This window comes from Equus caballus, chromosome 4 (assembly GCF_041296265.1).
Source record: "Equus caballus isolate H_3958 breed thoroughbred chromosome 4, TB-T2T, whole genome shotgun sequence".
Taxonomy (NCBI): Eukaryota; Metazoa; Chordata; class Mammalia; order Perissodactyla; family Equidae; genus Equus; species Equus caballus.
Window position 1 is genome coordinate 24,426,458 of NC_091687.1, and position 10,625 is coordinate 24,437,082.

A 10,625-nucleotide genomic window follows, 5' to 3' on the forward strand; every position below is an offset into this window, starting at 1 on the left:
CAAAATACACTTATTTTGTACTAGTAGAAGGTGAACTTATCCATCCTTGTTGCCTGAAGTCTGTGCTTCTTAGCAGAGCAGACCCACACTACCCTCCCCTTGGTGTAGTAGGTGTTTTAGATCCTGAGGGAGTAGAACAGGCATCCAGGCCAAGTCGAAGCTGAAGTTTTTAACAACAAATTAAATGGTGGGTGTCGAGTAAAGCGTCATGAGTTATAAGAAGGATCATAGTGAGGATTCTCCTGAACTTCCTCAGTCTTCATTGTGTTCCTGATGTTGCACTGATGTTGCTACAGAGCTAGGGATTTGGAATAAGGCTAACTAAACCCACCCTCAAGTGAATTCAGGTTCCCAAATCCATCGTAAATCAACACTGACATCCCAGTGGGCCACTGACCTATTCTGCAGTATAAGCTAAGACATCAAGAGCCAGTGCAAAATATCCCTGAACATTCAAACATGTTCTTCCCGTCAAAATAACCACTATAATGCCATGCATCACTAGAAAGTTTTTTGGGAAAAAAATGTAAGCTAAATTAGCCCACAATTATACAAAAATCATTGCACTTCTGCCCTAGATAAAACAAGATAATGCATGTAAAACACTTGTCAATGCAAAGAACTATATACATCTTAGTTATTATTACACTCAGGAGAGCTCTAGTCTTGAGTCATAAGAACTGCATTTCATTCTTTCATTCAACAAAGTAAGTGCCTACCACGTGCCAAGCAGCATTGGGCCTGGGGATAGAACAGTGAGCAGAAGAGACAAAGTTACTAACCTTACAGAACTAATGAGGGGAGCAGGAAAATAAGCAAGAAGAATAAGAAAGATAAACTGCACATTAGATAATAAGTTCACGGAGAAAGATACAGCAAGAAAGAGGGGTAGACATGGGGGGGAGTGAAATTTTAGACAAAGTGGCAAGAAGGCCTTCCAGAGAGGGTGACACTTGAGTGAAGTCGAGGGGCCAATGTAGCTGCAGACAGGGCTAACAGAGGCCAAATTATATAAGGATGTGGCTTTAGAGGATATTTTAAGGACTTCAGCTTTTACTCTGACTGAGATGGGAAGTCACTGGAGTATTCTGAACAGAGGAATAGGACAGATTTTAACTCCATCACTTTGTCTGCTTCTCTGAGCCCTTTCCTGACCTCAGCTGTCTTGTCTTTAAGAGAGAGTATAGGCTGATGTGGTTGTGTGCCTGTCATGTGCCTGACCTGTTATGAACATCATGCTACTTAATCTTGGTGATGGATTTTATGATCTCAATTTTATTCTAGAGGCTAACAGGGATAAATAATGAGCCCAGAGTCATGTAGCTGGTAGTAATTAACTGGCCTAGGATTGAACCCACCTATTATATTCCAAAGGCCAGGTCCACTCTAATAACCAAACTACTTTTCCCAAAATAAATGAATCTTTCAGAAGAACCGATAGTCCAATCTTGGGGACACAGGTACACAAAATCTAGTCACTGAAAGCCTTAGTAAAAATAGTAGATTACATTTGTACAGTGCACACAGTTTACAAAGGACATTCACATCCATTACATCATTTGATAAGCACGACAGTAACAAAAGCAGTAGGGTCTTGACTTAGACAAGTGGCTTGTTAAGGTGTAGAAGGCAGAATTTCGTATTACCAGTACTCTTTATTCTTCAATCTTCACAGTTCTTAGTGCTAAAGAACTAAGTGACAAGTAAAGGACTCAGTGACAGAGAACAGGAGACAGAACATTACTGCAAAACCCTGCTCCAATATTAACTATAAATTTAAGAATTAGAAATACAAGTCCTACAGCTAGGCTGATGAGCCTCCTCAGGGGATCCCTGAGGAGAAAACTCTGGCAGATCTGACCTGGGTCCCAAGGGTATCCTTCACTCATTCCCGTACTTTGATTGATTCACTGACGTCTCTATCAAATTTGGTCTCCTCTTCACCTCTTCATCCTTTCTTCAGAGCTCTCCTTCCACTGATCCACCCTCAGCCTGCGTCCCCAGCTTGACCCAGCACCCGTGAATAACTCCACCCTGGGGATCACCTCTCCTCCATAAGCTGCATCTGCACTTGGCCTGGGACATCTTGGCCAGAGCCTGCTGGGCATTCCCCTTTCCCGCTCCACCTGCCTCTGCTCTGCTGCCCTTTGCTTCCCTCTGGTGGGCACAGTGGTCCATCCCTGGCAGCTGGGCTCAGTTAGGGCCCCAGGAAGACCTGCTGAATCAGATTCTTTAAAGCCTACGGTGGATCAGAATCACCAGCGGCGTTTGTTAAAATTCAGACTGCCATGGTGCCAGCCCAGTGGCATAGTGGGTAAGTTCACGTGCTCCACTCTGGCAGCCCAGGGTTCACTGGTTAGGATCCTGGGCACAGACCTACATAACGCTCATCAAGCCACACTGTGGCAGCATCCCAAATAGAAGAACTAGGAGGACTTACAACTAGGATATGCAACTATTAACTGGGGCTTTGGGGAGGAAGAAAAAAAAAGGAGGAAGATTGTCAATAGATATTAGTTCAGGAACAATCTTCCTCACCCCCAAAAAAACATGCCTTAAACAAATGCAGACTGCCGGGCCCCTCCCCTAGAGTTTTTGATTTAGTCAAGCTGGGGTGCAGTCTGAAAATCTGCATTTCTAACAAGTTCTCAGGTGATGCCGATGCTGCTGGGTGGGGATGGCAATGTGAAAACCATTGCTCTAGACCCACTAGTTAACAGAAAGGGGCTGCGGCATGTGAATATTTAATAACTACTAGGGCAGAGACAAAACCCTCTGCTCCCTGAAAAATTGATTAAGAAGCCTAGGGTTCTCTAAAGATAAAGCTAGAGGCATTCATTTATTTAACAAATATATATTGTATACACAATGCTAGGTGCAGCCCAGTGGGGAACAAGAATCATTACTAGCTCTTTAGGACCTTACAGTCAGAGAGCAGTCCAGGTCACTAAGTAGGCAATTACAATCAGCTGGATTGTCCTCCTATCAGCAAAACTATGGGGCCACAGAGAATAGGACCTGCCTCATCTGAACCTGGGGAGTCAGGGATGGTTTTCTGCAGGAAGTAATTTCTAAGTGAAGATCTGAAGCAAGGAATTTTCCAAATGCTGTCATGAGGTTGGGATTGTGGTAACTAGAAGTTTTGATAGTTGTTATTAATATATATATTTTTTCAGACAGTATGCAAGTTAATACATATAGAGTAGATGAGTAAAGAAAGAATTTTGTCTTATAAAAACACTTTTAAAGGAAGTATTTGTTTTACAAAAAAAGACAAAATAGCTAAATTTAAGCAGAATTAGAACTCCAAGCCCCAGTGCAGGATTCCTGAGGGGTTAGGCCCCTCCAGGATTAAATTGTGCTTACTTTGGAGAAGCCTTCCCAGCAGTAGTATGCTTCCAATTCCACCACAAAAACACTTCGGCAATTTAAAGATTATAATCCTTGTCATAGTGAACATTTTTGGACTACTGACCATGTGCCAGGTGGTTTCAACATATTGATTCATTTATCCTGCACACCAGCCTATAGCAGTAGATTCCTTTATGTTACCCCATTTTACAGATGTTAAAACTGAGATACAAAGGGACGTGACTTGCCCAAGGTCACAGACAAAGGACATAGAGAAACCAGGGTTCAAACCCTTGAAATCTGGTCTTCACAGCCCATCCACACAATAATTGTGACATACTCAAAAACCAAAATATGTTTTCCTGTTAAAAAGTTAATATAAACAAATGTATAAAATGTGAAAAAAAAGAATGACAAAAATATATTTTTTAAATTCAGCCATATCCCCACCACACAGAGAGTTACTATTTACCTCTTGGTATATTATACGGAACCTAATTGATATATATAAAATGTTATAATGCACGTTTTATATAATTATGCCTAGAAATACAATCCACCTATGATTATACAAATTCATGTTCATTGAAAAAAATTGAAATAAAGAAAAATAAGAAGAAAATAAAAATCCTTCAGTACTTCTAGATTATGAACTCATACTCCAAGAGATTATGAGAATTAAATTTATGAACATTTGAATAGACACAAGATAAGGGGAGAGGAACATGTCTCCACACTGACATTCTCTGCTTTCTTGATCTGCTTCTCCACGTCGACATTTTCATTTTGTGCTTTCACGTCATCATTGAAGATGTGCCTTCAGATATTTTACTAAGTACTTTAATGGATTTAGTGTGGCGGAGACACCTTGAAAAGCTGCTCCATCTTTCATCAGCCAATAATATTCCAGTTTTCATCTTAACTCAGGACAAAAAGATACCAAAAGTTTGTGATATGAGAGGAGGGATTTAACATAAAATTGTTTGACATGTGGATTGTTCTCTGGAGGATCACAAGGGAAAGAGAGATTTTTTTTTTTTTTAAAGATTTTATTTTTTCCTTTTTCTCCCCAAAGCCCCCCGGTACATAATTGTGTATTCTTCGTTGTGGGTTCTTCTAGTTGTGGCATGTGGGACGCCGCCTCACCGTGGTTTGATGAGCAGTGCCATGTCCGCGCCCAGGACCCGAACCAACGAAACACTGGGCCGCCTGCAGCGGAGCGCGCGAACCCAACCACTCGGCCACAGGGCCAGCCCCAGGAAAGAGAGATTTTAAGTGAGTTTTTTACAGTTTCCCCAATGCTTTGTTAAACGTCTTGCTTTGACTCTCACACTTGGAGATTTTCTCTAATTTCTTAAAAGATTAAGTTAGAAAAACATTTTTGCATTGGTATTCATTTATGTTTAAGGTTATGTGCTCTGATAACAGTGTCTCCCAAGGAATATCCCTTGGACGTTAGTCCTTCACGATGTTCCACGAAAGGACTCTCTGGTTTTGGAGAAATACTACGTCTTCTCTGGATATTTGCAATATCTAAGAACTTCTACAGAGGAAAAGTAGTTAGAGTCATCAGTATAATAATTTATGATCATTTTGAATATCTGAATTAGTTTTCACTCCATTTAAAGATTTTTTTTTTATATCTGTCACATGCATGCTATGTATTTTGAGGATTTTAAATTATATCCATTGTAAATCAGTCATTAATACTGAAATTTGTACTTCACACCCACTGGAGGGCTGCAGGACCAAGTCTAATGAGTCCTTGGCCTTGGTTTGCCATGGCCTTAGCAGAAACACTTTAGTCTCTCTTTTCTCCATTTCGTAGATATTCTGGGAACTTGAGGAAAACCAGGATGTTTGCCAAAATTTAAAGAAAGGCAGCGGGGTCTCAGAAACTACAGGTTTCCCTGCACCCAGGTGGAGGAAATGGTTAAGCTTGGAAGTACGACTTTCTTTTTCAAAGGATAACTACCTCAGCAGAAGAAAATACTGTTTGCACTTGCCTGTATTAGATAGCTAGCCTTTCACAATCAGAAGAGCTTGGCTGCAACAAATGAACAAGGGACCAAGGCTGACTGCAAGGCTCAGACAGACACAAAAGTCTGGTTGTTGCAACCGAGTTGACTTAGATTTTACTACATTTTAAAACTCAAATCCATTTAGTAGGGGGGGCCTAATTATCTTAGAGAAACAGTTATGTGAAGAAACAGGATGCTGTATATGATTGATTTATAAAAGCATCAGATTACTGAAGTTTTAGCTGGTGCATAGGAAAAATACTTTCCCTTTACTCCCCATTTCCTTCATGTCAGTATAAAATCATTCCCACACTACAAAATATGCCTTCAAAATCCCACACCCTGCATGAGACCAAATTTTTTGGCTTTTGAAGGGCTTTCTCCAGAGCCTGAAATTGATTCCCAGCAGCAGTTCCGCTGTGGCTTTGTTCAAACAAACTTGGAATCTTTTGGCTCAAGGCACCAATGGTAATTGAAAGAAGATATCCACCCGTGATGTTCTGCATTAGCGGGTCTCCTCAAGATGGATGTGTTTTTGTTCACAATTTTACTATGCTGCAATTTTCTTTGGCCCCATATGAGTGTGCTAGTCATTCATAATCGTCATTTTTGGTTTTGTTTAGCTATTTCACTTTTTTATTTTTCAAGAATAATTTCAATAATATGGCTACATATAATGACATATTATATATAAACATGTCAACATAATGTATATGTTATGTTATATCTAGGTATTTATAGCAGAAACATACACACAGTCATAAATATATACATTGGAAGTTCCAGGAAATTAAAAATTTTCAAACATATGTAAATACATGGTTCTCATTAAGAGTTTTCTCTGTTGTTTTGGGTGAACAATATTTATGCAACCATAAAAAAAACTTTTAGAAAATAACAACTAATGCTAATATGAAGAAAAATCTGTTTTTGCTTTGTAAAGATATATTTTTTCTAGAAATATTACTCTGAGATGACAAGGTTTGAGGGAAGAATATTTTAAAAGAAAAGACAAATGTAGAACTAGGTAGAAAAGAATGACTTAGGAAATTATGTGGCATCTAAAAGTTTTCCTGTATTTTTTTCCTATTAACTAGGGTCCATAAAAAGTTTTGTTTTTTTCCCTATGGAAGAAATACTTTCTGTGACATTCACTATAGTTATGACTGGAATAGTGCTTTTTCTCCAATATGTGTATAAATAGTCTCAGTGATAGGGAAATTTTTCATATATCAATAAATGAATTTTAAGTACCAAAATGTTCTGTTCTTTGCCTTAGACAAAATACTGCTGGATCACTTAGCCATAAGTCTTTTGGCTCATGGCACTAATAGTAATTGAAAGAAGAAGCAATCGAACCCATTACTACATTAATGTTTTGTCGTGCATTAATGAGGTTACTTTCCTTGAAATTTTCAGTGTGGCCTTATAATAACAATAGCACTTATTGTGCATTTACTATGCACCCTACTCTATACCAAACATGGTACAAGGATAAGCTCACTCAACCTCAATGAATTACAGTTATTTTTATTAGTAGCATCTCCCTTTCTAAGGAGAGGAAATCAAGTAATTTGCTGGAGGTCACAACCAGTGAGAATGGTGTAATGATTCAAACTCTGATGGTTTAACTCCTGGAACTCTAAACACCACCTTTAACCCTATAGGTCCTCTCTCCAAGTGAAAATGCTCATTAAATTAATCCAAATGTATATGAGGCTCTCCTTTAAAAACATTCAGAGCAAAGATGAGCAATTAAATTATGTATTTACTTGCCTTTGACATTGAGCAATCGATCGACCTTTCTCTAGACAGGGCTAATAATTGTATTTTGAATTGAGTAGATGTAAAAATTGCTGACAGCTCCAATATAAAGTTCTAGGAAAGTTGCTTTATCAGATTGAAGTGTTTCCTAAATCAGTTGGTAATCACATGCATATAGTCATTTAGTCATTTGCCATCTAACTCTGTTGCCTTAAACCACATATTCATTTTAATCTATGAATAATATAGTGATTACTCATTGACAGCTATTTACCAGTTCCCATTATTTTCAGACCTGCTACTTTTAGGTGATTCTAAGTAGAGCTCTTCTGAAAGCAAAACAATGCAAATAAAAAGGAGACATTTCACTTCTACTTTAGGGTAGGTGACATAATGCAATAATAACTTTAATCATAATTACTCTAGGATACCTGGATTGTCCCTTGATGAAACTTGGTGCCATGGCTTCTACTTTTAATACATATCCAGTATTCAACCACTTCTCAGCACTTCTGGAATCAAACCCCTGGCTCTGAAATAGAATCCTGGTCCAAGCCACCATCATGCCTCACCTGGATTTTGGCAAAAACCTCCCAAACTGTCTCCTAGGTTGCTACTCCCGTCCATGTTATTCTCAACATGGCAGCCAGAGTCATCCTTAGAAAATGTAATTCATTCTCTTTGGAAAATGTAATTCGTATCATTCCTTTTGTCAAAAACTTATTCTTACCTCAGTCAAAGGACTTATTATGGGCTGTAGGGAAGTAGGTTATTTGTTTCACTGTGACATCGCTGACTTTATCTCCTCCATGCTCCTTCTTGCTCACTCCACTCCAACCCCACAGGCTTCTTGTTGCTAAACATGCCAGGGCTACCTTACCACCCCCTGCTCCCACACATGAAAGAACCTTTTTGCCTGCTATGTTTATAATTAGTGCCATCGAGTAGACTATGACTCCTAGTGACCCTGTGTACAACAGAGCAGAGTCCTGCCCAAACTTTTTTGCACCGTTCTCTCATCTTCTAATGCTGTATAAGACAATGTTCCACTGCTATTCATAGGGTTTCCATAGCCAATTTTTTTGGAATTGGGTGGCCCGGTCCTTCTTCCTAGTCTTTCTTAGTCTAGAAGCTCCATTGAAATCTGTCCACCATAGGTGACCCTGCTGGTATTTGAAATACCAGTGGCATAGCTTTCAGCATCAAAGCAACATGCAACTGCCACAGTATGACAACCGACAGATGGGTGGTGTGGTTCGCTGATCAGGAAACAAGCCCAGGCCGTGTTGGTGAGAGTGCTGAATCTTAATCACTAGACCACCAGGGCTGGCCTGCTATGTTATTTCCTTAGAATTTATAACCTCCAACATCCTATATAATTTACCTATTTTATTATTTCTTGTTTGTTGTTTATTATCTATTTCACCTGATTAGAATGCCAGCTCTAAGCAAGCAGAAATTATTGTCTCCTTTTTTTGGACAAATCAAAACAATACCTGGCAAATTGTAGGCACTCAATAAATGTTTATTGACTCTCTCTCTCTCTTTCTGCTCTGTGAGGACACAGCAAGGGCTACCATCTGCAAGCCAGGAAGACAGCGCTCACCAGGATCCAAATCAGCCAGCACCTTGATCTTGGACTTTCTAGCCTCCAGAACGGACCCTGAGATAAATCTGAATACAAATTTTAAAGGCTACAAATTGAAATGAGAATTCTTTTTACTGGTGGATTTACTTGCTGTTCAAGGCTTGGGCACATTTTGTGCACCTGGGGCTCCAAGGTCTATGTGGCCAACTTCAGTGAAATGCAAGGAAGTAGATAAAAGAGAAAAAGACTGCGACAACGAATAGCTGAAAGAGAAGTTTCCCAAGTTCCATCAGGAATTAAAACAACCCCCACAACGGCTCCTGAAAGTTCTAGCCCACGGCCAGTAACCACAGCAACTCTGGGGACCACCGAAAGCTCTAACTGATTCGAAGCATGGATTGGATGAGAGTGCATTTTCATTTTGTGTAGTCTTACCATGCAGTATACGTCAGGTCAAACCACGTGAAATTGACAATATTCAACCAGTTTTGGCCATCATATATTTCAACCTAATATCAAGACTGCTTCCCAAGGCCACCTCATTTCGAACCCTGCCCCTAGTACAAATCAAGAACATTATTCAATAAACATAATTAAAAGTGCAAATCTGATATGAAAAGTCTATTATAATACATGCTAAAGCATGTAAAAAATTGAGTCTACTGTGGCTGCCACCAGCATCCACAATTCTGAGTTAACTAGTCCAGATAAATAAACTGCCTTGGCATTATTTTTCTGAGAAATAGAAGAAGGCCAAGCCCTATTTGGAAATATATCAGTAGACTTAAAGGGATTAAAAATATATAATTTCCCTGGATTTATACTATCTTAGAGGAGTGATTCTTTAAGACAAGGTTTCTCAACCTTGGTACTATTGGCATTTTGGACCAGATAATCCTTTGTCCTGTGCATTGTAGGATGCTTAACAGCATCCCTGGACTCTATCCGCTCGATGCCAATAGCAAGCCCTCCCCCAGAAGGACAACCAAAAATGTCTACACATATTGCCAAATGTCGGGGGTAGGGGGCAAAATTGTCCCCAGTATTTTCTCCAAGGTTTTTGGTTAGGGTTGCCAGATTTAGCAAATTAAAAATAGAGGATGCCCATTTAAATGTGAATTTCAGACAAACAACAAAATAATTTTTTAGTATAAACACGTCCCAAATATTGCACAGTGTTTAATCTGTCAACCTTATTTCCAGTGAAGTACTAACATCATAAATAAATAAATTCCTATTTCATGACAGGGGATTAAATAGTTAGAACGACAAAGATAACCGAGCTCACAGTCAGCAGCTTATAGTGAAAACAGTACATACTTTGGAGCCAGGCAGCTCAGAGTTGGAACCTGACAATGTCATTTTTGAAGGTGTGACCTTGGGCAAGTTAACTTCTCTGAGCCTCCACGTCCCCTTTTATTAAAAAAAAAAAGTCACGGGTGGCAGAGAGGATTATAATTCTGTTACTGAGTAGTTATGTGAGTCGTATGATAAAGCGAGGTAGCTCTTTAAAGATGAAGTGAATAATACATAAGGTTTCGAGCACTCAGCACTCTCTGGATGTGCTGCACCGATGACCCAGGAGTCTAAGAGCACCAGGACAGGATGTTCGGTTGGCACTGCCACTACCCCAGATATAATCTAATAGGTCCCAGGCAGCACCTGCCTCTGGCAGGAGGGGAAGCCGAGAAGACAGACGTTGCCTGTCCACTAGTATCTGCTTGTCACGTCTGACCAATAATAGCTGAACAACCACTCAGGGCCCCTTGAGTAGGAATGGGAGTATATACTTGTCAGAGAAGCGTGCAAAGACTGAGAAAAAGAGAATTGCAACCTGACATTCGTAGGGCTATGGTGTTCAACTCCTACAATGCTCTTCTCAAAGAGTTTTTCACTCAAAT

At 39.6% G+C, this 10,625-nt stretch overlaps 1 long non-coding RNA gene across 2 annotated transcripts in view; it reads left to right on the plus strand.

The window, feature by feature from the left end:
* Window positions 1-10,034, plus strand: part of LOC138923725 (uncharacterized) — a 47,930-nt gene extending 37,896 nt beyond the window's left edge. The window contains exons 1-3 of one of the 2 annotated variants that reach the window (XR_011437770.1): window positions 1,964-2,314; window positions 4,472-4,626; window positions 8,697-10,034. This is a non-coding gene — a long non-coding RNA (uncharacterized lncRNA). Of the gene's footprint in view, window positions 1-1,963; window positions 2,315-4,471; window positions 4,627-8,696 lie in introns of those variants that run through there. The other variant, XR_011437771.1, reaches the window with a different exon arrangement.
* The last annotated feature ends 591 nt before the right edge of the window (window positions 10,035-10,625 follow it).